This window comes from Bos indicus, chromosome 5, assembly GCF_029378745.1.
Source record: "Bos indicus isolate NIAB-ARS_2022 breed Sahiwal x Tharparkar chromosome 5, NIAB-ARS_B.indTharparkar_mat_pri_1.0, whole genome shotgun sequence".
Lineage (NCBI taxonomy): Eukaryota > Metazoa > Chordata > Mammalia > Artiodactyla > Bovidae > Bos > Bos indicus.
In genome coordinates, this window is record NC_091764.1 from 17,766,172 (window position 1) to 17,772,788 (window position 6,617).

The following is a 6,617-nucleotide window of genomic DNA, read 5'->3' on the forward strand; positions in this document are numbered from 1 at the left end:
ACATCCATACATGACTACTAGAAAAACCATAGCGTTGACTAGACAGAACTTTGTTGGTAAAGTAATGTCTCTGCTTTTTACCATGCTGTCTAGGTTGGTCACAGCTTTTATTCCAAGGAGCAAGCGTCTTTTAATATCACAGCTGCAGTCACAATCTCCAGTGGTTTTGGAGCCGCAAAAAAATAAATTCTCTCGCTGTTTCCATTGTTTCCCCATCTATTTGCCATGAAGTGGTGGGTCCGGATGCCACGATCTTACTTTTCTGAATGTTGAGTTTTAACCCACTTTTTCCACTCTCCTCTTTCACTTTCATCAAGAGGTTCTTTAGTTCTTCACTTTCTGCCATAAAGGTGATATCATCTGTGTATCTGAGGTTATTGATATTTCTCCCAGCAATCTTGATTCCAGCTTGTGCTTCATCCACCCCAGTGTTCTCATGATGTACTCTGCATATAAGTTAAATAAGCAGGGTGACAATATACAGCCTTGATGTACTGTTTTCCCGATTTGGAACCAGTCTATTGTTTCATGTCCAGTTCTAACTGTTGCTTCTTGACATGCATACAGATTTCTCAGGAGGTTGGTCAGGCTTTCTGGTATTTCCCTCTCTTTCAGAATTTTCCATACTTTGTTGTGAACCACACAGTCAAATGTTTTGGCACAGTAAATAAAGCAAAAGTAGATGTTTTTCTGGAATTGTCTTGGTTTTTTGATGATTCAACAGATTTTGGCAGTTTGATCTCTGGCTTCTCTACTTTTTCTAAGTCCAGCTGGAACATCTGGAAGTTCACAGTTCACATACTGTTAAAGCCTGGCTTGGAGAATTTTGAGCATTACTTTACTAGCATGTGAGATGAGTGAAATTGTGAGGTAGTTTGAGCATTCTTTGGCATTGCCTTTCTTTGGGATTGGAATGAAAACTGAACTTTTCCAGTCTTGTGGCCACTGCTGAGTTTTCCAAATTTGCTGGCATATTGAGTGCAGCACTTTCACAGCATTATCTTTTAGGATTTGAAATAGCTCAACTGGGATTCCATCACCTCTACTAGCTTTGTTTGTAGTGATGCTTCCTAAGGTCCACTTGACTTTGCATTCCAGGATGTCTGGATCTAGGTGAGTGGACCACACCATCGTGATTTTCTGGGTCATGAAGATCTTTGTTGTATAGTTCTTCTGTGTATTCCTGCCACCTCAATTTAATATCTTCTGCTTCTGTTAGGACTGTACCATTTCTGTCCTTTATTGTGCTCATCTTTGCATGAAATGTTCCCTCGGTATCTCTAATTTTCTTGGCAAGATCTCTAGTCTTTCCCATTCCATTGTTTTCCTCTATTTCTTTGCATTGATCACTGAGGAAGGCTATCTTTTCTCTCCTTGCCATTCTTTGGAACTCTGCATTCAAATGGATATATCTTTCCTTTTCTCCTTTGCCTTTAGCTCTCTTCTTTTCTCAGCTATTTGTAAGGCCTCCTCACACAACCATTTGCCTTTTTGCATTGCTTTTTCTTGGGCATGGTCTTGATCACTGCCTCCTGTACAGTGTCACGAACCTCTATCCATAGTTCTTCAGGCACTCTTTCAGATCTAATCCCTTGAATCTATTTGTCACTTCCACTTTATAATCATAAGGGATTTGATTTAGGTCACACAAGAATGGTCTAATGGTTTTCCCTACTTTTTTCAATTTAAGTCTGAATGTGGCAATAAGGAGTTCATGATCTGAGCCACAGTCAGTTCCTGGTAATTTTTTCTTGCTGACTATACAGAGCTTCTCATCTTTGGCTGCAAAGAATATAATCAATCTGATTTCAGTATTGACGACCTGGTGATGTCCATGTGTAGAGTCTTCTCTTGTGTTGCTGGAAGAGGGTGTTTGCTGTGACCAGTGCATTCTCTTGGCGAAACTCTGTTAGCCTTTGACCTGCTTCATTTTGTAGTCCAAGGCCAAATTTGCCTGTTACTCCAGGTGTTTCTTGACTTCCTACTTCTGCATTCCAGTACCCTATAATGAAGATGACACCTTTTTGGGGTGTTAGTTCTAGAAGGTCTTGTAGGTCTTCACAGAACCGTTCAGCTTCTTCAGCATTACTGGTTGGGGCATAGACCTGGATTACTGTGATATTAAATGGATTGCCTTGGAAACAACAGAGATCATTCTGTTGTTTTTGATATTGTTGAATAAAAAGAACACATACAAGCTTCCATTTATTTCTCTACTAATTCATTTATATTATAGTTTATAAACCCTAAAATAGTCTGAGGAGAGAAAAATGAGTATTTTCTCTCAAGTAACTCTTAGAACTATTGATTGATGATGAGCTTCGGCAACAAATTGAAATCATTTTGAGTCCCAACTCTGCCAAACTCTTATTGTATTATGTTGGGCAAATTATTTCATCTCTTTAATTTCAAATTCCTCATCTAAAAATGAGTACCTACTTCATATGCCTGTTGTGTGGTCCTTGGACAAGCAACAGGAATATCGCCTAGGTACCTGTTTGAAATGCGGATTTTCAGATCTCCCCCAGACTTAGGAAATCAAAATCTGCATTTTAACAAGATTCCCTGGGCTATTCATGTGCACAAATACAGTGCTTGTGTTTGGCATATTAAAAATTGATCAGGACTATTAGTTGTTGTTGATTTTATTCATAACAATAATATGTAAATATCATTCTTGCAATAAAGATTGATATTCAAGACTCATGTAGATACAGAGATATAAAAATCAAACCATTTCCTTTCTGATGTTTTACAAGTACCTAAAAAGAAACAGAATATAAAGCAGATCTTGTGGATACTAATAACCAAGAGACACATGCTTCTCATCCTCAAAGATCCCATCGGATAAAATATAAGCCAAGTACATCTAACAGAAATAACAAAGTGTTCTAACTTACGGGTATGGGAATAAAGAATTTATTTCCAGAGGAAAATGGATAAATTGAGGCAATGCTAGTTCAAAATAGTACTTTTGAACAAAGAGTAAATTGTATTTGACCTGAGGGAAAAAAAGGCAAAGGGAGAAGAAAAATCACTTTGTGCCCAGCCAATAACACTGTATATATTTGGTCTTATGTCAGAAATAACCTGAATGTTCCAGGGCTTAATGTTAACTCCAGTCAAATGTCCTTTAAAGTTACCCTGCTGTGACTAGGTGATTCAAAGGTCACATAGCATTTCAGCTGCAATGGGAAAGCTCAGTGGGAAGTAAAGAATGAAATTGCTTGCTACTTATCTCTAGATTCTCTGTCTAGGTTTCTGAAAAACCATACTCAGGTAGCAAATACAGCTTAGTAATGATTTTTTAGAATTGACACATGAAGTTTAAGAAAGGAAAGAAAAGCAGCACATTTTTTTTTTTTTTTTACTTTACAGTATTGTATTGGTTTTGCCATACATTGACATGAATCCACCACAGGAAGCACATTGATATTTGCCATTTTATAGAATAAAGGTAAATCCCAACAAGGAGAGCACCTTGGCTTGGTATCACCCTTGATGTCCCAGAGATCAAAGTAGATGCCTAATAGGATAGTTTAAAATCTAATATACAACTGATTGCTCCCTTCTGTTAAAGCCACATACAAAGATTGCCCAGGGCAAAGAGACATAAACACCGCTAATACCCCATTTCACTTAGAAAACCTTTATTTTCTTTTCAGCTCCATATATCTGACTTTTGTAAGAGCTCAACTTATACAAAATGAGAACTTCAAATTAGCCATAGAAAAGTACTGTTCTACAATGCCAAACACCAAAATATCTTCCAGATATGCATGGTTGCCAGTGTTTTCTCTGTACCATGCACTGTTTTAGATGCTAAAAGATGGATGTAAAATAAATCAGAGGAATTTCCTCTGTGATATTTACTGGAAGTACATAAGGAACCAACTGACTCAGCAGGTGGCACGAGCAGGAGATAAAAGAGACTTGGGTTCCATCCCTGGGTTGGGAAGATCCCTGGAGAAGGGCACAGCAACTCACTCCAGTATTCTTGGCCTGGGGAATCCCATGGACAGAGGTAGCCCACCAGGCACTATAGGGTCTCATGGAGTCAGACATACTGAAGCAACTTAGCACATAGGCACATAAGGAACATGCAGAGGTGTATGTAATATTTTACAGTGAGTCCAGATTCCTGGCTTCCACTCTGTTCCCATCCACTTTTCACTTTATGACATGTTTCAGTATAGCATATAAATGATGTCTAGAAAGTCTGTGCTCCATCAATGTATCCATAGTTTGAAGACTGATGTGTCTCCGGCCACACCACTCTGAACGCGCCCAATCTCGTCTGATCTCGGAAGCTAAGCAGGGTCGGGCCTGGTTAGTACTTGGATGGGAGACCACCTGGGAATACCGGGTGCTGTAGGCTTTCGGAGAAGGCAATGGCACCCCACTCCAGTACTCTTGCCTGGAAAATCCCATGGATGGAGGAGCCTGGTAGGCTGTAGTTCATGGGGTCGCTAAGAGTCGGACACTACTGAGCGACTTCACTTTCACTTTTCACTTTCATGCATTGGAGAAGGAAATGGCAACCCAGTCCAGTGTTCTTGCCTGGATAATCCCAGGGACGGGGGAGCCTGGTGGGCTGCTGTCTATGGGATCGCACAGAGTGGGACACGACTAAAGTGACTTAGCAGTAGCAGTAGTATGATACTAAAACAGCTGATCTGTAAGTTCAAAAAAATTTTTGAAACTAAAATTCAGCCATTGTATTTCTCAAATGTGTAGAAACAAGATAAGTGCTTTCATAAAATTCTTTATATATTGTGAGAGAAAACCATTTTAAAATATCACAAAACTTTATGAACCAGACCTCAAATACATTATCTTTATTATTAAGGAAATGTAAAGTAATATCAATGGAAGTAATTCAACAGTAATTAGTTTCATATGCCATTCTTACACTAATACAGAGTGTAATTTTTTAACTGGTTCCAAAGTTCAAAATTAAATGATTAGTTTCTAAGACTGTATTATCATTTTGTTTTAGGCCAAAAAGGAAGTTGGAAAAGCTTTATTTTAAAAGTCATGGTAAAAAAAAAATAAAAATAAAAAATAAAAGTCATGGTATTGTTTAACTTTTCTAAGAATCTTCCTAAAGTACTTGTTAATAATTGTGTTAAATTATTCATAATGAAAGTTAATTTGACAGTTAATTATAATAAAGGAGAGGGCTTTCCAAACATAAACCAGGAGCTTAATTCCTAAGGGATAAACTATACTGACAGAAATCTGTCCTTGAGGCAGCCCTACTACTACACGCTAACCCCCAAGTTAACATTTCATACTTTAAGAGCTTAAAGAAAAAAAGGATGATATGTTTGATGATGTAGTCTATGCTGATTTTTCTCAGAGAAGAGCATGAAATAGTGAGTTGAACAAGCTTTGGTCTGAATTCTTAATTTCACCTTTCATCAGCTGTGTGATTGGAGCAAATTGTTTGACTCTCTGAGATCACAATTTTTTCCAGCTATAAAAACTTGATTAAAATATGAAATTTTGGCTTTGTTGGGATAATTAAAATAAATGAAGAGAGCTACATCTGTTCCTGAGATACAGAAGGCACAAAATAATTGTTAGCTCTCCTTTCTTCCTCTTCCTTCACATTGGGAGGAGGGAAATACTTGTAATTCCCTCAAGGTCCTCAATAGATTTTTTTAAATTACATTTTATGACATATCAGTTAATAATTTTTTACACATTCATTAGCTCTTTTAATGTTTCCATTAACCATGTGCTGGGGCAAAACATAATTATTATTTTTTTTTTTTTACAAGTAAAGAAACTGATTAAGGGAAGTTAATTAAGTTCAGAAACCTAGAAAATGACAAAATGGGATATAAACCCAAGTCTGTCTGATTTCAAAATCTATTCCCTAGCTCTTGCATCACTTTCTCCTAAGCCAACAGAACAAAAATCTTGACTAAACTGTATAAAAATTAGGAAAATCGGTATGATTATGGAGTTTTTCTAAATGTAGAATATATTCATATTTTTTAAACAGGGAGATTATCCTTTATTAGAATAAAGCATATGTTTATCTTAAAGCAGTAGTGAGAGTAGACAGCAGAGGTTTCTCGTCTTTTTTAGTTAAAATTAGACATTATCAAACCTACATGTTTCTGTTATTTTTTAAAATTTTACTGGACTGAAAGGCAGAAGTCTACAAATCATACACTATGGCAAGGAACTTAGTATTATTAGCACTCATGTTTTTTTAAATGAAATTGCACTGAAATAGCCTGAGACTTCCAAATGAAGCTAACCCCAGAGAATATTATATAATGATGTGGGTAAATCTTAGTATCAGTTGTAAACTAAAAGTTCTAAAAAGTATATTTAGAATTTTAATAGATTGCAAATGTGGTAGTTTCAGCAGAACTATGAAGTTTGGTGGTGGCAAATTATTCAATAGTAACGAGCTATACGTTGATGGGACAGAAGAGACTGCAGGGATCGTGGCGACTACTATCAGGTGAGCAGCCCTCCAGAGGAAGTCAGCTACCAAGGGGCAGAGGAGTTCATGATGATTTTATGTAAGGAAGAGCCACAAGGACCTCAGGTTTATGAGACCATACTGGGGTTAGAACGACTCTAACACTGCAATG

General features: G+C 37.2%; 1 non-coding gene across 1 annotated transcript; it reads left to right on the forward strand.

Moving 5' to 3' along the window:
• Nucleotides 1-4,259: 4,259 nt before the first annotated feature.
• Nucleotides 4,260-4,378, forward strand: LOC139183321 (5S ribosomal RNA). The gene has a single exon (XR_011566921.1). It is a non-coding gene; the product is annotated as a 5S ribosomal RNA (ribosomal RNA).
• Nucleotides 4,379-6,617: the final 2,239 nt, after the last annotated feature.